General features: G+C 44.5%; 1 protein-coding gene across 1 annotated transcript in view; it reads right to left on the reverse strand.

Annotated features, from left to right (window-relative positions):
• The window catches only part of Rcan2 (regulator of calcineurin 2), a 219,387-nt gene extending 207,214 nt beyond the window's left edge, over positions 1-12,173 (reverse strand). The window contains exon 1 of the mRNA XM_005072303.4: positions 11,859-12,173. The gene's annotated coding sequence lies outside the window, so the exon portion shown is untranslated. The remainder of the gene's footprint in view (positions 1-11,858) is intronic.
• Between the last annotated feature and the right edge of the window lie 11,073 nt (positions 12,174-23,246).

A 23,246-nucleotide genomic window follows, 5' to 3' on the forward strand; every position in this document is an offset into this window, starting at 1 on the left:
GATTTATTTATAAGCAGATTGGTGGTTTATTTGTTACGATAGGCAGTTGAAGAAATAATATCTGGTCTTTAGCAGCCGCGTCTCCATGATTTCTATTGGCCTCCTGGGGTTCTTCAATAAGTAGCCATAAAAAGTCAATTTGCAATTAGGGAAAGTATCGTACATATTTGGCAGCATTTGCACTGCTGTGATTGACAAAAGATATGACTGGCGGGTACCTTATAATGTAGGATGAATAACTTCATGACAGTATTTGCATATTGTGCTTAAAAATATTACCAGTCTGAGAATGAGGAGAAAAAGCTAAGTACCCGCTCAGACTGCACAAGGTCTTGGGCTCCACCCCCAGCACGGATCAAAGGCTGCACACAAATATGAAAGAAAGTTGGAGACATAGCTCAGTTTGGAATGTGCTCACCAGGCGAGCATGAGGACCCAAGTTCAGAAAACCTTAGCACCCATAGAAGAGCCAGGCAGGCTTGTAATCTCAGAGCTGGAAAGTGGAAAGAGGGGTTCCCTGGGCTTGCTGGCCAGGCTAGCAGAGTCAGTGAGCTCTGGCTTCAGTGAGAGACACTGTCTCACTGTTGTAGAGCAGCTCAACTCATGTGTTGTGTTGCCAAAATAACCTTGTTCTCCATACGCACTGCCTGCATGCCCACTAATACACACATGTACACACACACACACACACACACACACACAAAATGTAATTGTATAGGTACTCTGGGAAATTCTAAAGGTACTGACCCATTTTTGGAAAAGAACACTAAAATTAAAAAAAAATCTGGCTAAAACATAATACCTCAAAGATGACCTCTTATCAAATAGATAATAAAGTTAAACTCAGACTAGGTAGAAGTTCATCAACGAACCCCAAAATAACTGCTAACTAATGTTTTTTATTTGGGGGAAGGGAAAGAAGCATTCTTTTGGTTTTTAGACATTAAGGTCCCTGGGACCAGTATGTGAGAATGAAGAGGAAGGAGGAAAGTCGCTGAACAAAGACAGAACGAGGACTGGGCCAGGATGTAGAACCTTGGCTTCCAGATGTGGAGTCATCCACAAGGAACTCACAGTCTGTGGGGGATGGAGTGAGGGGGTGCCCGTGTCATCAGCTCAGAAACGCATTTTAGGCCTCCAGGTATGAGGAGTTTCCATTAGTAAAGGTCTCTAACCCATGTAGTCTTTAGATTTTCTTTCCTCTGAGACACACCCTTGGAAATTATATTGGCATCAAAAAATACCCACTATTTTTCCTGAAAACATATTAACTATCTTTAATTCTGTTTATATAACATAACCTCATAGCCTCATACTTTATCTTGACTCATAAGCCAATGGCAAGAGTAGTTGTTGAAACCTTGAAATGGTCGAGCTAAAATAAGGGGTTCAGTGAAGGGCAATAAGAATTTGGTAAACATATGGTGTGTTTAGTCTTTATCACTTAGGTTAAGGTAATATTACCCCAAATTTTTGGAATAAGTAAAGTCATACTTAGAGTGTGAGATTTGAAACAACATTTTAAAACATAAAACCATGGGTACCATGAGGAGCTAACTCACTGGGAAAGCTCCGAGTTCAAAGCTCCGGATGATCATCAATCATCAATCATCAATCATATGCATTTACTTTTCTCTCACCATTGGGTTTCCTTGGGGCTGGCTATGTAAAGGTCAAAGGAAGAGAGACACACAGGCAAAACTGCAAGCCTGGGCTTCCTCCAGGACCACTGTAGACTGACCCATGTCCCATGCATTAATTCACTGGTACATGATGGAACCTTATCCAAAGCTTTCTAAATTTAATATCACAAACTTGCATGCTAATCATCTAAGCAACTTTTTTTACAAAACAAGAGATACAGGGGTACAGCCTCAGGTCATATGGATCTAACAGAACAGATCCATGGTTGCTGGTCAGGTAACCACTCCACCTCACTTCTCCCATGGCTGACCTTCCCAAGCCTGTCTGTGTGCAGGGGGTGGGGAGGTCAGGTCTCCAAACACCTTGCCATCTTGCTAGCATTCCAGGTCAAAGACATTGGCTCTCCCAGTGTTGCTGCAAACAGAACTGAGGAAAAAACTGTCCCTCCTCACCAGTGAGAATCGCACAGTGCTGCCAGGAAATCAACATGCAGGTGCCAGTTAAGCATCTCCGCAGCCTCTTGAAGTGTTGTGGCATTAAGAGACCAGGAGGAACGTCTTTGGCAAATGTGACCAAGCAAGCGTTTCAAGCAAATGTTGAAGCTTACCATGAAACAACAGCTGTGTGGAGGAGAAATCACCAAGAGATAAACATATCAATAAAGAAAGAGCCTCAAATAAACACACCTGAAGCCCTTTAGTTTCTGAAGGCTTCCCTGACCGCAATGTAACCTTGTATTTTTACAGACATTGTTCCCTACGTCATACAGGATGACATGAGCATTGCCCATGTCCACAGGAGGGGACAACTTAACATATTCCCACCTTACTGCTTTGGTTTCACTGCTCAGGACTAAAAGATTATGCCCAGGGGCAAATAAGCCACAGTTTGAACTACACACTAGTTGATCTGAATTTATCACTCTCCATCTTGAAATTCACATGGTACCTGGGATCAAATAAATAATACCGTTCTTGAGAAATTATCAAAACTCCAAAGGCAAGTATAAATTGGGGATGCAGGGAACATTGAGAACACAGTATAATGACACACATGTGTGAGCCCACCAATAATTTGTGTGCTTACCTAAAAGAAGTTAATTTTTATTTTTATTTTTTTGGTTTTACGAGACAGGGTCTCTCTGTATTGTTTTAGAGGCTGTCGGTCCAGCCTGGCCTCGAACTCACAGAGATCCTCCTGCCTCTGCCTCCGGAGTGCTGGGATTAAAGGCGTGCGCCACCAACGCCCGGCAAAGAAGTTAATTTTTAAAAGTTGCAATTAGATACTGATTATTTTCTGGGCAAGATACATTTACTGAGCTTTTAGCTTTAGTAGTTGAATAGGTCAGATTAAAAATTATATTAGTTGTGTCTTTCAGATAATTTTATGGAAGAAAATAAATCAATGTGACTGCTTACCTTGGTAATTGCCTGATTTAATGAAAATGGTTACAACGGAAACTCAAGTGTTTTCAGTGGCACTCTCTTTTTAGAAACATTAACCTTATTAGCTATCAAATTAAAAACTTTTAATAGTGAGCATCTGAATATAATTTTTAAAGATCCCACCTGTTTATCCTGTGCATTTATTCAAAATTGTATACTATGCAGGCCAGTAAGATGACTCATTGGGAAAAGTGCTTGCCACAAGCCTGATGACCTGCATTCAGTTCTCTAAACACACGTGGTAGAAGGAAAATCCTACTACCCATGTTGTCCTCTGACATCCTCTAGTGTTCTGTGGCACTCATTCCTGCCCCCGACGGTCAAAATGAAAAGGTAAGTACCATACAGGATATTTTACAAGGGTCTATAATAACACACTGTGTTGTTTAGTAGAGGGTGAACAAAGACATGCATGCATATCTGAAGCTTGCCTACACAGAAGGAAAGAAGCTACTCTGAACCACAGGACACAACACAACTATGGTAAATGAGCCCCCATCCTTGTTGCTCATGTTGCAGGATCCAAAACCAGGCTTTGCCGAATCAAGAAACCAGTGAGGCAGTTCTCTGTGAAGCAAGGGTACTGTCTTCTGCTCAGTTTAAGGTGTTTCAGAAGCCAAACAGGATATATCCAACAGCCACCCAGGCATCCATGTGACAAGCTGTTAACAACAGCTACCAGAAGAGACACTATACACTACCCTAGACTTAATTATAAGCACTCCAGTATGTGAACTCTGTTCACCATCCTTAAGTACCCAGAGAAGGTCTAACTTCCTGGTGCTGACTGTCAGGCTCAAATAATTCCAGAGCAGAGCTGTCTCTGCAACGCGCTGATGTCAGCTGGCTCTTACTTTCACATGAAGAGAGCCTCCAAACGGGACAGAGGCGAGAGCCGCATTCCTGTGCACGACTTCGCGAAGCTGTCCATTACGCCACTCTCCCTGAAAAGCAACAGGTGTTTGCCTTGCAAATATAGGGGCTTGGGTTTGAATCTCCAGCACTCAATGGCTTGCTGGCATGCTGGCTTGCACAGGTAACCTCGAAGATGCTGGGCAGAAGGACACAAGCAGAGCCCTGGAGCATTGCTGCCTGGCCAGTCTAGAAAGATTGGTGAGCTACGGGTTCATTGAGAGGCCATCTCAAAAAGTAAGTGGTTAGAAACTGGCGGAAGCATTTGATATTAGCTTCCACACAGACATGCACCCAAGTGGGTGTGTACCTGCACATACACATGGATATTATCAGACATGTACACACATCTACACACAAACAAATGTAATAAAAGTAGTATCAATTTTCTAGGGAGAACCTTAAGAACTGGGCCTAGAAAATGAGCTAAAGCTTGAGCATGCACGCATGCATGTGCGCACACACAAATGTGCTCAAAGATGTTCATAAAAGAAACTAGAGAGATGATGGCTCCATGGTTAGGAGTTCCTGCTGCTCTGGCAGAGGACTGCAGTTTGTTTATGAGCAAGAAAACCAGCATCCACCTGGAGTTGCTCACAGCAGCCTGTAATACCAGCTCCAGGGCATCTGTCGCCCTCTTCTGGCCCTCACAGGCACCTGCACTCATGTACATGGACAAAATTAAAAATTGTCTCAGTATAGTTTATGACTGTGGTGGTATATTATTTATGACTTATTAAGGCTTGCCTGATGATTCAGAAAGCAAAGTTAGCCTCAAGCTGTAGAGATCAGGCAATGGTGATACACACTTTAATCCCAGAAACCAGAAGCAAGGGGGTTATGGTACACACCTTTAATCCTAGGATTTAGGATTAAAAGGCTGGACGAATCTCTGTGAGTCCAAGGCCACCCAGATCTACACAAGACTGATCCAGTCCTATAGAGAAACAGCTCACACAAAGATGATCTCAGCACCTGGGATCACATGCCTTTAATCCCAGCACTAGAGAGGTATAAAAGATAGGAGCAGGGTCTTCAGTAGTCGGTATCAGGAATTCATTCTCCAGCCACATTGAGGACAGGAAGACATTGAAGTCCCAGGATTCTCCAGCCACGCTGAGGGGATGTTTCAGTCTGAGGGTTAGGAAAGCTCACGGGTCAGCCATTTCAGTCTGAAGTAGAGTGAGAGCTAGTGCCCAAACTGATTTGCTTTCCAGATCTTCATCTTGAAGTTTGAACCCCAATATCAGCCTCTGAGTCTTTTATTTTTCATGTTATATATGACTTTTTGAATGTTGAAAAGCAAGTTGAATGCTCAATCAAGGGCAGAAGAGGAAACGCCTACTAAACTCATACTTGAGAAGGTTGCACAGCTACCAACACTAGTGCTCAGGGGCTAGAGAGGTAACTGAACAGCTTAAAGGGCTTACCGTCCTAGCATGAGGACCTGAGTTTGCATCCCCAGCTCCCAAAGGAAATCCAGCTATGACAGTGCATGTCTGTGACTCTAGGTCTTGGGAGAATGGGTAAAGAGAGAAGGAAGCCCAGGGCAGTGTAGTTGAAATGGTAAGCTCTGGGTTTAGTGGAAGAATAAAAAGTAAGGTAGGGAGCAATTAAAGAAGACACTCAACATTGATTGATCTTTGCCTTCTGCATGTGTGTGCCTGGCTGTATGCACATTCAGTCTCACGTGCACAAATGTATACACACACACACACAGGTTGACCTGCCGTGATAACGCATCGGAAAAAATTTGGTGAAATTCACAGGAGGTAAAGTTCTCTGCATATTATGATCCTAATTCTATAAAAAACATACAAACAAAAAAGGCTGGATGGGAAAAACATCAAAAACTCTCATAGTCACGGTGTTGCTAATAATAATGTGCAATATTAATTTCTCTATAATTTTCTAAAAATTTATAGGAAGCATATATGACAAAGAAAAACAAATACATAAGGAAAAAAAACCAAACCCTGGGCAGAATGTCTCTCCTGCTGAGTGGACAGACCTCAACAGTCAATGGGAGATATTTCCAGCCACCCTGGGCTGACTTTAGGTCCTGCCTGTCACTCAAACCTGATGAGAGCCCTCGTGATGACTTCCTCTTCTTGCTCTGTGCCTATCCCATCCTCGACCTTAACTTTGACTTTCAGCATCAGTTTATACTTAAACACCCTCTGCCAGTCACCTCTTCCTTATAGACCAAGCTCTCCTTCCCCTCCCCCAGTCAGACCAGGTTCCGCATGGTTACCAGCCTTGACCTTGGTTGGCCCACTCGTGTTGTTGACAATAAACAAGTTAATCTTGTGCCAAGGAACCGAGCAATTAGGTGCAGTTTCCTTAATGCATGACATAATTGGGTTGTTTTTGTTTTATATTTTTAATCTATTTTATGTATAAGTATGGGTGTTTTGCTTGAATGTATATTTGTGTACCATAGGTGTGCACTCCCTTTGGAAGCCAGAAAGGGTGTTGGATTTCTTGGAACTGGTGCTACAGATGGTTTGAGCTGCCATGTTGGCGCTGGGAATTGAAGCAGTCAATGTTCTTAACCACTGAGCCATCTCTCCAGTTTGGACGCATATGTTTTCTATACAGAGTATCTCTCTCACCTCACAGACATGGTCCTCTGCCAGGCCCTAGTCTTAGGGAGTTTTCTTTTCTTTTTACTGTGACAGTTTTCCTTAACATCTGCACAGAGTCTTCTATTCTCCTGTGCACAGACTGAGTGGTGTCCAGTCACCCTCATGTCTCTAAAAGGTAGGGAGAGTTTTCTTCAATTGCAACTCAGAGGCCCGGCACTAGGTGGCTTATCCCCCTGAACTTCCAGCGCTTATCTGTGTGATGGTAACACTCATACACATTCCCCAAGTTTTGTAAAGCCTGGGGAAGCTGGTGCACACAGCCTGCTGAACAACGTGTTGCAACTAGAGCAGCAATGCACAAATGCCAGTTCCAGCAACTGCTAGGCCAATGGCAAGTTCAAGGTCGCATAGCTGGGAAGTAACTGCACCAAGACTGGAATCCTAGCCTTTCCAGGCAGGCCCAAGCTTTTCAGACCTCATTTCCAACATTGTAAGAGAGATATTACGAAGTGGCCCAGGGCCTCGGCATATTTACAATATGGCAGAATAAATCTGTTTTTGAAAAAGTAGCTATTCCCTCAAAGAACTCAGACAATGGTTTTTATAAAAGGTAGGGTCTAATTCACAGCACGCAATTTATTCTTTGGTCCAACAATGAGCATTCAAATGTCTTCTAGTGCATGCACTCTATAACATAGAAACTCTGTGTTTCGTCCATTGTTTCACAGTGAGTTGAGTGCAGAGAGCTCAGACATGAAATTACAGCCCTTTCCTTCCCTGTTACAGGAGATATTTCTATGCACATTATGAACTGTGGGAAATGTGAGTTCTTTCTGGAATCACATTTTTAACTTGTAGAAAGTACTAGAATTCATTATTTTCCACATCATCTTCAGCTGAGTTTAAAAGGCTTTTTGACTCATTAACTAGGTTGATTAAGTTAACCTCTAATATACCTCACCTGGAAATCCACAAAACAAGAACAATAAGCATTTTAGAAGCAAAGGCAGGATGAATTAGGAAAAATGAAAGAAAGGCCAGGCTCCACAGGCAACAAAGTCCCTTTGTGTCTTCTTTGGGTCATGTGTTAGAAGGTGTGCATGCGTGCATGGGTGTGTGTGTGTGTGTGTGTGTGTGTGTGTGTTCCTCATCTCAGTCACCTCCCTATGATAGATACTACTCAATGCAGGAGTAGATCTTAAGAAACTCATAGTAGGGACACTAGGGATTGTACTAGCTGCTAAGGTGAGTGCATGCCAGTGTGACAGCATGCACTTGTAATCCCAGGACCAGGAGGCAGAGACAGGGGGATCTCTGTGACTCACTGGCTCACCAGTCCAGCTCACTGATGAGCTCCAGGCTGATGAGAAGCCATACCTCAAAGGTTGCAGTTGGCATTCCTGAGGATGTCACCTGAGGCTGTCATCCAGCCTCCACATCATGCCCACGTGAGCACATGCTCCCGCAGACACATGGACATATATACACAAATATACATATAACTTTAAGCAAACCACTGCAGAATAGCAAAACATCTTCAGTAACACTTTGATTTTACTTTCAGTGCATCTGTTACCCTAAGGATTCAGGGTGTGGGCAATTTTCTAGAGTACTTTCAATGAGGCCAACTTTTATGCAGCACCTGGTTCCTGTTACACTTCAATTCCCATAGCTACCTGATAGGATGCTTACTAATTTCTTCAGGATTTATTTTCATGATGAAGAAACATTCAGAACCTAAATAACATGTCTGAGGTAAAAATGGGATCACTGGCCATATCAGAGTCCTCTAATTTGGTACCCAAACAGACTGTCCCCTTTAACTTAGCCCTCTCAATATTAGATACCCCCATAACCTTTGTACTTCTAATTATGCCATACCAAGCTATTAAGAGCTAGGTACCCATGCAGGCATGAACTCAGCACACATCTGTAGCATTGGAACAGGATGGCAGGACTTCAGAACAGAGAGTACTCACAGAGTACCTAGTCAATTTCTTCTGCCATGGCTACACGGATTCAGACTAACCCAGCCTGGCGAGATAACTCAGCAGTTAAGAGTGCTGGCTGCTCTTCCAGAGGACCCATGTTCAGTTCCTGGCACCCACATCAGGCAGCTCACAATTGCCTGTAATTCTAGTTCCAATGTATTCCTATCTCTCTTGTGACCTCTGCAGCCACCCCCAGACATGTACACACATACATAAACACACACACACACTCTCACACACACACACACACACACACACTCACACACACTTAAAAAGTAAATGTTAAAATAAACTAAAATAGCCCAAGCCTGAGAGGAAATGTGAGCTTACAAATGTTTCACTGCATATGTATATCAAGCACAGAACCCAGAACCCAGGGAAGAGCTAAGACTCCTGACCAGCCCAGTTTTTTTCTGTAGCATTGGCCACAGGTATCCAAACATAGGAAAGGGATTATTGCCATGTTATCAATTCACACCAATGATTGACAATGCTGCTCAGGACTTGGGCTCCAACACCGGGTGCACCTCTTCCCAATTGTGTGCTCTAGACAACCTATTATTTCTTAGCCTTGGTTTCCTTGACAATTTCATGAGACTAACAACAGGGCCACCTCAGGTTAGCTGCAGGTTACCCGGTGAGAACCATAAGCACGGAATAGATGCCACACCTTCTAATTATTACCGTTAGCAGGATCCAAATAACAGAGTTGACATTTTCGTGTTGAGGGTTAAAAGAAGAGACAATATCCTACCACCAAGAGAGTTTGCTTCCGTCTTTCCCAGAGGCAACACTTGATAGCCTCGGGGATGAAGGACAGCTATAGTCAGTTGTAGGCAGTTAGTTCCAGAAGGAAGAAGCCACCTTTGTAAACAAAAGTGCCTTGTCTGGATAGTCAAAAGGAAAAGCCACAATCCTTCGAAAACTAGCATCACTTAAAGCTTGACCACACAGCTCTACACACAGAAGCTCCTCCTCCTTCCCCAGTCCTCACCTGGTGGCAAAGCGCCACCGATTTGCCTAGAAAGGTTCTCTGCAGATTTTGGTTCTCTTGCCCCTGGCACCTGCTTCATGCACACTTCATGACTTGGGGGTGGGCAGTGGAGGGGGCCTGAACCACACCAGATGCCTAACATCTGAGTTTGCATTTTGTAGCCCTACTTCCCTTGTCCTCCAATGTCACTTCTGCAGAATGTAAATGAGATCAAATCATTTCTCGTCCTGAAGGCTGCATGATTTCTCCTCTACAATAGAATACAATCGAAACCCCCAGCTCACCATCACCTCCTCGGCTCTGCTACCCTGCCGTCTCATAACTAGGTGCTCTTGAGCATAACCTTTCTTTCTACACAGAATGCCTAGTGGCTTCTCCAGAACGCCAACCACCCACTGGGACCCAGTCCAAATGTGTACTCTCTGGCAGACTCTTCTAGATTCCTTCCACTCTCCCATCTCTTGGCTCCCACTGACCTCGCTCCTTTCTGCATTAAATGCCTGCTATGATGAAGCACTAGCATTTATTTTCTGCTAGAACCTTTTCTGGGAAGTATAAGGACCTAGTGTTTGTTTGCTTAGCTCCTAGCACAGAGCCTGCATAGCATACAGTAGGTCCATAATAAATAGCCATTCAGTCAACTGGCATGGGAATTAAAGAAGTGGGAAAATGAGATCTTGATCACTGTCAAAGTTGGACTCAACAAAAAGAACGCCAGTCCCCGCAGTACACCTGACTATCTGCAAACAGTTGTGCAAGTGTGATGAGTATTTGGAAATGAGAAAGCTCTCGGGTTCTCACTTCTGGTAAATGTCCCTTGCTTGAGAAAGCTGCATCCTCCCAGTGGCTTGTGAAGGACACGCACACACACTAAGCGTTTTCTGAGATCTGACAGTCCGGTCACTTTAGTTTGAGGACACTCCGCCCTCCCCATGTCATCTGGACCAGACTCAGGTAATAGGTGCTCAGTAAACGCCGATTCGATTTGCAGTGGATTGGAAAGCCAAGCACAGCTCACATTTCAGGATACGTGAGCTCAGAGACTGGCCAAAGGTGGTGTATAGCTCCACAAGGCTAAAAGGAAATCAATGTGGATATTGAGACGCTGCTGCGTGTTCAGTCCTGCAACCCACAGCCCATGCTGGCCTGCTTCTTGACTCATCCTACCTACTGCCCACGTCCATTTTCATGATATCCTGGAGCCCAGACCCTGGCCGGCGAGATCTAACCCACCGCCACTACTGCCTTGTCCTGTATTTTGAACTTACTGTAATTAAGGACAATGGAGGTGTGAAAAATAAGTTGCGTTATAAAATACCTCACTCTTCCTAAAGTCTTTCTATACACGGATTCTGGCTAAGGAATCCTCGCACATCCCTTCATTTCCATCCATGGGAAATCGTAGGATTGCGTGATTACAGACAAACAAGTAACATGTTGTTGGTTTTGCTCGAGCAGGATTTTAAGACATAGCTTTGGCAGTGGGTATACTAGTCTTCTGCTGTCCACTTCAACCCCAGCGTAAGAAAAAGGAGAGTGTTGAAGCCTGTAGTCTGCTTAAATCCATCGGAAAAGAAAAAAAAAAGACAGCAAGGCCTTGGAGGAATAAATCATTAACCAAAAGTCAAACCGAGGCACCCTGGAAACCAACGAGATCCAGGGGGAGCCGAGAGGAATCAGGCAGCTGAAACTGCCCAGTCCCCTCTGATGACTTCTGGAGAGAAGAACCTGACAGGCACGACGAACCCGGCACACCGCGCTCATGTCCATGTCACTTTTCAAACTTGAAGTTATTTTTAGATGACCCAAGCGGACTAAGCCCAGGCAGGACAATTCTCAGCCCGCTATGTCCAAAAACCCCTTTCTCCCTCCCTAACAAATTTGGCCAAGCTTGGGAAGACAGGGGTCTCCTCATTTTCTCCTTTGCTCTTTGAACTGTTGGTTTACCCCAACTCCCTCTCTAAGCCCAAATCTGGGGGTTACTATAGTTATTCCCAATCCTCAAATCCTGTGCATCTGCTGCTGCACCTGGGAAGGTGGACCCTTGGCCGGTAGGGATGGGGAGGGGGCTCTTGGAGATGAGCGCCTCCTAGAGGGGGCCATGGGAGAACTGTCCCCAAGGATGCTTCGGGGACTAGCCACTAGATCTCTCCAGCTGCTCCAGCCCTGCCCCTAAACCCCGCGGTGCTTCATTCCCACTGCCCAGGTCCCCTGGAACCCAGGCGTTCAGCCCTGGTGGGACAGGGTACAGGGGCGATACGGCCTGCGCCGTTATGTAACCGACCTGCAGGGCGTCTTCGATGCGCCGCGGTGGCGGTGGTGACAGTGGTGGCTGACTGGGGTCCTTGGGGCGGAAGGCTGCGGGCGCCGCTCTGCCTGCTCACCTGACGGCGGGGCGAGCGCAGTGCCCGCGGGCCTGGGCGTGGGGCGGTGCGCACTGCGCGCCGCCTCCCGCTCTCCGGGTCGCGGGGTCACCCGAGCTGTGCCTCTTGCCGGTGCTCCCGCAACCACCGCCGCCGTCACCCGGGACAAAGCGGCTCCGGGGAGGGGCCGAGCCGGCGACTCTCTCGCCCTAGCCAGTGGAGATGGGCGCGCCCCCAGCTCGACTCATCGGCCAACCTCCAATCAGACCCCAGGGAAGCTAAAGCCCCTGCCTGGCCTCCTCTGGTTGCCTCCCTCCTGACCAGGCACCCTTCTGGGTCCCCCACCCACCTCCACCTCCTGGGCTCCCACCCTGCGCTCAGCTGCACACCCCTCTACAGATCGCGGGGCGAGCTCGACCCTTTGCAGGAATCTGACACAGAAGCCTGTCCCCAAAGGCATTGCCTGCTCAAGTGACCCGGGTGAGGGCCTTTTTTGAGGGTCAAGGCGGGGTGGGTGGGGGTGGGTGGGGTCTCTCCTGGAGCTAAGCATGTGCATACAAGAACAAAAATAAATGGGCAGCGAAGAAACTGTGGCAGACAGGACTGGGGGATTGTTTTCTTACAGGTCGACCTCTGGCTAGCTAACTGGGGAACTGTCTGGAAGTCACTCTTGAGTGCTCAAGAGCGGCTATGCTTGGTGGGTGCTGGCGCCCTCTGGCTGGGGCGGTGAGTGCGCCCTGCCCACATCACTGAAAAAGTGTCCTAAGCCGGCTTCACAGCTTTGCCAGGGCAGGAATCAGACCTAGGGACAGAGGACTTGGGCTTTCCAGGACTCCTACTGTGTGAGACAGAGTGGAACGCTAGGAAATGGGAGGCTTGTATTCCAAAGGTAAAGGAGGGCTACAAGTGAAAGATTTACTTCTCATCAAAATGAACCATTTGAAGATTCTGCAAATTTATGCAACTCAAGGATAAGGAAGCCTGTGGCTAGTGCTGGCACAGATGGAGCAGGACTGAATCTCACAGCAAAAGAGCATAATTACACAGAAGGATTAGAGTATGGAGGCCATGCAACCTGAAACACAACTTGAAAGAGGAGAGAATCGCAGATAGAGATCAGTCCTGTGTCATGTCACCTTTTCGTTGTTACATAGTTGAGCCTTTTCTTGCATCTAGAATCAATCCACTTCACTGGTTTTTAATAATAGTATTAAAACTGTCTCCCTCTCCCTCTCTTCCTCCCTCCCTCTCCCCCTCATGCATACACACGCGTGTGTGTCTGTGGGTCCATCTGTCTTTGTGTCTCTGTCTCTGTCTATCTCTGTCTCTCTCGTCTGTCTGTCTGTCTGTCTGTCTGTCTCTGTGTGTGTGTGTGTGTGTGTGTGTGTGTGTGATGATTTGGCTCTTCTCTCTGCTTAATCTCATCGATATAAACTCAGAATTAAATAAACACCTCAGAGTTGAAAAATGTCCTTCTGGACACATGCATCCTAAATGTTTGTTGATTTGGATGAATTACCATTTGGGAGAGAATACTTTTGAAAGAACATTCTTATATCAAGCAAAAAAAAAAGTCCCTAGAATTTTCCCTCATAGACCATAGCTCACATTTGACCAAGTTCAATTCCTCTTCCCACAGACTATTTTTGAAACATCAGAAGGTAGCTAACATGTCTAACTCACCTTGAGTTTTCTCTCTTCAGGTAACACATCTATAATTCTTTCAACAAATTTCACTGCTGTAGTTGCTAGAATTGCCAGTGTGTTGACTTCGATCATAATGAGGTTTACTTCTGTAAGTATATATTTACATAAAATGAAATCTTTGATTACAGACTATATTTTTGTAGAAATTTTGGAAAATTAGCAAAGCACATTTCTTTCATTGTGCAGTGTGTGTGAATGTGGACTCGTGTGTGCCACAGTACATGTGTGTAGGTCAGAGGACAACCCCAGCTCTTACTCATGTGTGCCAGGGTACATGTGTGTAGGTCAGAGGACAACCCCAGCTCTTACTCATGTGTGCCAGGGTACATGTGTGTAGGTCAGAGGACAACCCCAGCTCTTACTCATGTGTGCCAGGTTACATGTGTGTGGGTCAGAGGACAATCCCAGCTCTTACTCATGTGTGCCAGGGTACATGTGTGTAGGTCAGAGGACAACCCCAGCTCTTACTCATGTGTGCCAGGGTACATGTGTGTGGGTCAGAGGACAACCCCAGCTCTTAGTCCTCTCCTTCTGCCTTGTTTGAGACGGACTCCCTGTTACTCCCGTGTAGGCCATGCTTAAGTCTCCCTGGCTGCTTCTTGACTCTGCCCCCATCTCACCATAGGAGTAGTGGGGTTCCAGGTGCATCCTGCCTAGCTTTAAGTGGTTTCTGGAGATTCAAACCCAGGTCTTCTTGCTTATACAACTCAGTGCTTTACAAACTGAGCCATCTCCCCAGCCTGAGAGACACAATTTTAATGACTGGTTGAAGGAGATCATCAATGTAAAAGCATTTAGCTCTTTGGCTGGTACATAGTAACATTAAATATGTGTTCACTGTTGCAAAAATCAATAAGGCCGTTTCCCTACCACCTGGATATGGCTGGTTTGACTTTTCTAGACAGAAAGACTTGTTCCTTAAGGTTCCAAAGACACATACTTCTCCTTTTTCTACAGAGGCAAAGTCTTCATTGGTCATTTTGTGTGTTGACTGGAATGTAAAAATCAAGAAACCAAACTTATCTTCATTTGGTTCATTTTAAAGAAAGAGATTTGTTATCACCAGCAAAGTACATGGTAATAATTAGAGAAAAATAATTTGTGGGGGATGATTTTGAATATATTTGGGAGGCAGGAGTAAGGCTCATGGGTGGCTAACATGATCAGGGATAGTAAAACCATGTTCTGTCTGTTAACATTTAGTGAGCACAATCAATAGGCCAGTCTCTGTGAAAATCAGTTTGTATTTATGAATGTATTTAACTCTCCCTGAAGCCCTAGTAGGTAGATACAAAATATTAGCCCATAGAGATCCCGAAAGTGGGATGGCTCAGCAGGTAAGGGTGCTTGCAGCCAAGGCTGAGGATTTGAGTTTGAGCTCCAGAACCCACACACTGAAGGAAGAAAACCAACTTTGACAGTCATCATGTGACTTCATATATGGATCATGGCATGCACAAGTGCACACACATACATCCAGACAGACACTAGATAAACAAAATGTAGAAAGAAGGGAAGAGAGGAAGGGAAAGGAGGGAGGGAAGGAAGGAAGGGAGACAGAAAGATTAAATGAAAGACTTTACCAAGGTAACAAGGACAAGAGCTAAATCCAAATCCAGACACTGGGCATTGCCCCCCCCCACTAGACGAGAGTGGCCCCTTGATACTCATTACTTTATGAATGTAAGTATCTTTTGACATCCAAGGATTCTAATTTGATTGAAATTCCTATTCTATTTTTATCTTGAGACTAGATCACTATGGTTCCTGATACTGGCTTGACTCCCAAGACAGCTTGATGTTAAATGTCTCTATAATTACCTATTGAGCAAGATTAGTTTTAATGAACCTGGATGATTAAACTCAACAGTGTTTGGTAACATTATTTTCATGGGTAAATATTTTTCTCATATCACTATATGATTCCAACATTTAAATTTTTTAAATTAAGGCAAATTTATGTAACAAAAATCACTACTTTATTCACTTCAAAGTGAACAATTTAGTGGACTTTTGATACATATGCAGAGTAGGTATACATACACATATATATAATATATATTATCATTATTATCTAAATCAAGAATTTTTTAACCACAGGGGAAACTGCATACCCATTATGTAGTCACCTTCAATTCTCTACCTATACACCAATGTGCTGGAAAACACTTGTCTGATTTCTGTCTCTTTGGACTTGCCTATGTGAACATTTCATGTAAATGAATTGACATGATGTTTTCAAGACCTATCTACACTGTAGCATTTTCCAGCACCCCATTCCTTTCTGCTAAAGGCCAGGACCTGCTAAAGGCTGGAGTCTACAAAACACTCAAAGAATTCACTCATTCTTTTCAAACTATCAAAACATTTTCAAATAGGAAAAGATTTCTAAATTCATTCTCTGAGGAGAGAACTATCTTGGGTACTCCTTAAAGAGTCTGGTGTAGTTGCCTGTCTGATAGACAGTACACAGCATCTTCTCCCAGTCTGAGAATTTTCTTTTGTTCTTCTTGACTCTGTCTTGACTATTGAGTACAAAAGTGTTTAGTTCTGACAAAGTATAAATCAACCATTTTCTTTAGTTGTTTGTACTTCAGTCTTAATACTTCAATGGCAATATTCTTCTGCAGTATTTCTCCATGGCCATTGCAAAGCTATTAGATATGCGCCTAGTTTTAAACGTTTTGACCCTTCCCCATGTTGGTAATGGATTGTACATCTATGTGTATGTCCATATGTGCACACAGAAGCTGGGGTACTATGATTTCAGGGATACAGACACACCCATAGTTGGGTGTGTTCTAATTTTTCCCTCCCAAGTGCATGGATTAAAGACATGTGCCTCCATGCCTGGTAAATATGCTCTACTTTCTGGTGAATAATATTCTGGTCAATCCTTGGATCAGCCATTTCTTCAAGAAGTTCTGCTTTGCTGTTGTTTTGACTTAGTGAAGGATGGTAATGAGAAGCCAAAACCTGGACGTTAGATTTTGTGGCTTAAGACTGTAAGGGTGTGCCAATCCCAAAGCCTTCTCAGTAAAAGTGTATGTGCGTGTACAAATCTGCAGTTACATTCCAATGTTCCAAGTAGGATCTTTATTTCTTCATCTATCACTGTGTAGTGAGAAAATGAGCTTGCAGCCATTCTATGTTTATGATCCTACAGCCTCGAGTCCTCATACATCTTTCCCTTCTCACACACACACTCCCTTCCCCTGACGGTGAGAATGTTCGGCTCCATTATCCAACATGGATTGATTTGTTTGCTCATGCTCCAGCAGTATTCAGCCTTGACGCTCTCTTTGTAAAGGTCTCAACATCACAATCATTCTTAGTCAGATGGCCTCTCTGAAGGTACCAAACTCAATGATGGAGAGGGAAAAGGAGAAGGGAAGAAGGAGGGAAAAGGGGGAAGGGAGAGGAGAGAAGAAGATTGGGATGAAGAGAAAGATGAGAGAAAAGGAAGGGAGAGGAAGAGAGGACAGAGTTGTGGATATTTAAGGAAATAATTGAATATAGTACAAATACCCATTTGTCAGGATAAAATGGAGCAGTTGCACCCTTTATCCTAAGCACTGCTCCTATGTATTTTCCTTAAGTGTCTGACGGTTCCGTTGTCAAAAGACTAAGTAATGCATATTGAATTTACTACTCACAACAGTCTTTGTACTTTTCAGATATTTTACACTTGAACACTTTTTCACTCAAAAATTCACTTCACAATCTCTTTATGTATAGTAAGATTCTTATGTTCAAATTATGAGATGAGCCCATGATGCTATGTGCTGAGAACAGACAGATCTCAAATTTTGCATTTGGTGTGACGAATACCTCCTATCCTATGTGGATTTTGTCTGAAAACTTGTAACATTGGCTTAGATGAAAGCCTGAAGGCCACCAGCACCAAGACTATCAAACTCGGGTCCTCCTTGTTTACACTTTATTGGCTGAGCCTGCTTCCCAGTCCCACTGTCCCCATACAACTTGGTGTCTCTTTACAGTGTCCATTGCATCATATTATTTGAAAACTATCACAGAGATGAAGCTAGCAAGTCACCCTACTGTTATAGCTTCAGATTAATGTGAGGGATTGACCATGAAGAACGGCATACTCTTAAGTACTGAGCGTGCAGTGTGGAGGCAAGGAGCAGCCACAGAATCAGGAACAAGGAGGCTGATCCTCCAGGAAACTTATGTTTGCTCTCAACTGCTCTAGTAACTTCGCTGGAAATAATGAATGATAGAAAACACACATACTCCCTGTAAGATAGATAGATAGATAGATAGATAGATGATGACAGATAGATAGATGATAGATAGATAGATAATAGATGATAGATAGATACATACATAAATACATACATGCAAACATACATAGATATATAGACAGATAACAGATAGATAGACAGACAGGTAACAGATAGATTATTGATAGACAGACAGACAGACAGATAATAGATGATTGATAGATAGATAGATAGATAGATAGATAGATAGATACATATATACATACATAGATAGATATTTAGACAGATAATAGATAGACAGACAGACAGGTAGGTAGGTAATAGATAGATGATAGATAGGTAGATAGATAGATAAATAGATAGATGATAGATGATAGATAGACAGACATAATAGATAGTAAATAGGTAATAGATAGACAGATAATAAATATAGATAGATAAATAGATACATAGACAGACAGATAGATGATCAGAAGGACACGTAGTGTGTTACTAATTGCTCAAGAGATTTCTAGTGTGTGTCCACCAACAAAAGGCAGGAGAGATTGCCCTGATTAGCTTTAACTGTCCACTTAACACAGACTACAGTCATCTGAGAAGAAAGTCTCAACTGAGGACTTCCCAGATCAAACTGGCCATGTCTGTGGGTACTGTCTGAATTGTTAATTATATAGGAGGACCTAGCCCACTGTAGGCGGTACAATCCCTAGGCAGGTGCTCTTCAACTTTGTAAGAAAGATAGCTGAGTATAAGCTGACCTGTAAGTCAGACAACACGTGACATTCCTCCATGGTTTCTGCTTCGAGTTCCTGTTCTGACGTCCCTTGGTGACATACCATAACCTGTGAGCTGAAATGAACCGTTTTCTCTTGCTTTTGGTCTGGGGATATCATCACAGCCATAGAGATGAAACTAGAATGAGGATCGAGTAGGATTTGTCTGTTGTCAGAGGAAACATCCCAGGGAGGCAGCCAGACATCATGGCAAAAGGACATCAGGAAGAGCATCAGGCGCTTGGACTCTCCTTAAGTGACTGATGGGGAGAGGAGACTGCAGGCACTGCTCTGCTCCAGACTGAACACTGGAGAGCAGAGGACTCATTCTTTGTTAATAAATCTTCTCTACATGGCAAGGAGGCAGATACAAAATGGAAGTTATTTTTACCTTCATAAAAAGTCATAGCCATTCGGGTTTCTATCTGTAAATTCTACCAGCCAGAGCGTTTTCTAGTCTTTCATGAGTTTTCAACATCCCACCTCCTTCTTCTTACCTTCTTCCTCCTCCCCTTCTTCTTCATCCTCCTCTTCTTCCTATTTCCCACTCCTTCCCCTCCCCATCTCCCTCTCCTTACTTTCTCCTCTACACCTTACCCCCCTTCCTCCCTTTCTCTTCCCCATCCCGATGGAGCAGTAAGACCCTTCCCCTCCCTCCATAGGACTCTAACTCATCCCTGTGGAACAGGGCGCCCACATCATTGTTCAGACAGCAGAGGAAAACTGACTGTCTCTGATTTCTGTTTTTCCATTTGCTACCTCGTGCCATGCTCAAAATAGTCACCCCAGCCTCTGCAGTGTCCCCATGCTCACCACATTGGGATGAAAGCCACTGGTGCTCATCTTGGATCTGACTTGGCTCTAGGGTGGACTCCAGAGCATGTAAAGTTGTACAGTTGACATGCCAGTCGAATGACAAGCCAGAAACAGATCAGCACTCCGATTGACCTGTGCCTTCTTCATGAAACAAATGCATAAGGAACCACAGCTCAGCAGTTGCTTCATAAGCTTAAGTGTGTGAAATTCCTGGTTTGCCCAAGAGGAAAACCCACAAAACCCAAAGAGGCATGTGAGTTGTGCCCTTTATCAATTATATCTCCCATTTTAATTGTATTTTTAAGATTTGTTTTTAGTTTTAATTATGTGTAAGTTTGTATCCATGTGGGGATTATGCACGCGACAGCAGGTGCCAGCAGAGGCCAGAGGCATCACATCCTCCAGAGCTGGAGGTAAATGTGGTTGTGAGCAGCCTCTAGTCAGTGTTGGGAAAAGCAAGGACAACAAGCACCCCCAACCCTGAGTCATCTCTCCAGACCGTGTTACTGCATATCTCAATGTCTGCAAAGGAAACTTAATGCATTGAGGGTTGGGAGTATGAACATGCAGATACCAGTGGAAGATTCCAGGTGTGATCCGAGAGCAGCAAGTGCGCGGTGAAGTCGTCCCCCAGAAGAATCTGGGTGACACGATTGAATATCCACAGATTCCTGTGAGTCATTGTTATGGGCCAGTGTGTAAAGGAGATGGAAAGTCTGTTGGGCCCATCGCAACTGGCCAGGCATGAGGAAGGAGAACCTGGCGACACTGATCCTGACCAACCACTTTCAGCTAAGGTGCTTCTGGGCAATAGCAGGTCCTCCTAGTAGGTTTTCTTCAAATGATGCTCAAATTTCATGGGACTGGTAGCCACTGTCCATTCTGACTCTCCTCTGGTTTCTCCCTGATCCTGGCTAATCCTTCACTCTTTTCAAAAGAGGTGTACTTTTAATAGTGTGCGTGCATGTGTGCTTGTATGGAATATGTGCATATGAGTGCAGACACTCACGGAGGTCAGAGGTGCCAGAGCCCCCCTGAGCTGGAGGTATAAGCTGCCTTCCTCGTGTAGGCGCCGGGAACCACCCTGGGGTCCCCTGGAAGAGGAAACAGCACTCTGAACACTGAGCCATCCCTCCAGCCCCGAAGCACCTGCTTTCAAGCTTCCGAATTCAGAACTGCTCAACTCGACAGGAAATTGCTAGAAATTCTGGGGTCCGTTCTTCATCGGCACTTTGGAGTGAGACCTAGAAACTTGCTTACTTTCATGGCACTTACAGAAGATCCTACTGCATGCTAAAGCGTGAAGCCACTCCCCTAAGTACTTGGCCTTATCAACACTGCTAATGTCCGTGGCAATCCTCCAAGGTAGGTACTCAGTGTAACACTGTAGCTACATCAGCATGGATGATCTTTACCACAGCCTTCCAAGGTAGATACTCGGTATAGCGCCTTACCTATACCTCCACTACTGTTATTCCCAATGTAGAAGCTCAGCTTGTTCCAACTTTCCTACTGCCAAAACTAAGACACAGAAAGGCTAAGCCATTTGGTAGAAGTCCAGAAGTTGTAAGTGGTTTGAATCCAGGCTCTCTGGCTCTATCTAGAGCATGGCCATATTGCCGCTCCATGGTTCACTGTTCTGTAAACTCACCTGTGAAGCCTCCGTCACCCCTGCCCCCCAAATCCCACGAGTCAGTACCAGGAGCTCTGTGTGCCATGTGTCTTCATACATCACATCTGACTGCTTGTCTTCCTGCCCTCAGCTCCCTACACCTGTGCCACAAACAGCTTTGGTTCACAATGAAAGAGCAAATCAATGAACTGGTCTGAGAACAAGTGAATACCTTGACTCAAAACTGCCTCTATCACAGCTTTATGGAGAGCTTTAAAATATCCATGGATTATAAAGCCCTTTCCCTCGCATACTCCATGAGACAGCCCAGAGACAGAGTCTCGGACTCTGTTTTTTCTTAAGTTAATGCAATGATGTGGAGACGGCTCAGTCCATAAAGTACTTGCTATGAAAGCATGAGGACTCAAGCTGGATACCCAAGCCCACATTTTAGAAAGACCTAGACATGGTAAGTAGCAGATGCTTATAATGCCAGTGTTGGGGATGCCCAGTCTCTCAGAGAGTTCCAGGCCAGGAAGAAGCATTGCCTCAAAAAAAAATCAAGGTGAACAGCACCTGAGGAACAGCAGTCAAGAGTGCCTTCCTCTCTCCACATGTATGAGCACATATATGCATACTCACACACACACACACCTGTGTACCTGCCCATATATGAACATACATATACATGTATGTATACACACACACCTGTGTACCTGCCTATATATGAAAATACATATACATGTACGTACACACACATACACACACACACACACACACACACACACACACACACACATGAAGGCAAAAGAGAATAGCTTGGGTTTAAGACAAAGCTGTGGCCGGGCATTGGTGGCACACACCTTTAATCCCAGCACTCGGGAGGCAGAGGCAGGTGGATCTCTGTGAGTTCGAGGCCAGGCTAGACCGACAGCCTCCAAAAAACAGAGAAACCCTGTCTCGTTTAAAAAAAAAAAGACAAAGCTGTGTCAAGAATCTGTGCACAGTGCCTTCATCAGCCCTGACCGCTTCAGGTATGATGATGAGACCAACTTGAAGGCATCACAGAGAGTCTCCTTCTATCTTTCAACCCTCCATAGGATTGAAATCTGCATAGCCAACTCTTCCAGGAAGAAATCTCGCAAGTGCTTCAGATCTCAAGCACATTATATATTTTAAACAAAATACAGCTGTACATGGGAAGTCTCTCCCACCCCCGAAGAACAGGCAGTCCTCAGATATAAGTGGGTCATATTCCAAAAATGTATTTGTAAGTGGAGTTGTTTGGAGTTCAGAAAACACTTTCCCACAAGAAGTAATATTAGAAAAGAGGGCTCCATTCCTTTGCCAGAGCACAAAACCTGATTTAGAACACTCTGAAATAGCCTTTCAGCTGGGCCAGCCACATGGATGGCCATGGGAAATCTGGGACCCACTTGACTTAGAACACAGGGATTATGGGATCACGGTGACTTTGCAGGGAGACTGGGCTGTGACAGCCTCCAGGACATATGTTGTCTTGGCTCTCATTTCTCTGCCAACACACACACACACACACACACACACACACACACACACACACACACTCCTGTTTTCCTTACAATAGTGCCTACCAATCATGTTTATTATAGAAGTCCTATGAAAACCTGGCCATAACCACTCAAAACAGTCTTTGTCAAATTATGGTATGTAACAGCTGGTACTATCTTTACCTGGTTTAGTCAACCCATGTGTCACACATATACGAGAAGGCTGCCTGCATCTGTGAAGACTCCAGAGCTCATAGATAGTGCAAAGACAGAATTGGGGTGCTGGAGACACTTCATTCTTATCTCTAAGAAGAGATGTGTTTCTCAAGAAGAGAACTTGGGGTTTTGTGGCAGGGAACTGGCTAGGGAATGTCAGGATGCGACCCGTCTTCCCCAACCAGGCTGAGCATTTCTAAGACCTCTGGTAATGTGGGCATATGTAAGATCAGAGAAGTTCTCTTCTCAAGTACACACAGGATAGAGATTCTCGCTAGCCACCACTAAAGGTGCATGCCAGAGGACTGGCTTGCCCTCAGATTTCAAAAGGAGGGCAGAATTTGCAGTATTCATAATATGCAAGACTGTTGAGCCTCTGTGAATTTCCCACTCTTCTGTTGAGTTCACA

This window comes from Mesocricetus auratus, unplaced genomic scaffold, assembly GCF_017639785.1.
Source record: "Mesocricetus auratus isolate SY011 unplaced genomic scaffold, BCM_Maur_2.0 Super-Scaffold_100021, whole genome shotgun sequence".
NCBI lineage: Eukaryota > Metazoa > Chordata > Mammalia > Rodentia > Cricetidae > Mesocricetus > Mesocricetus auratus.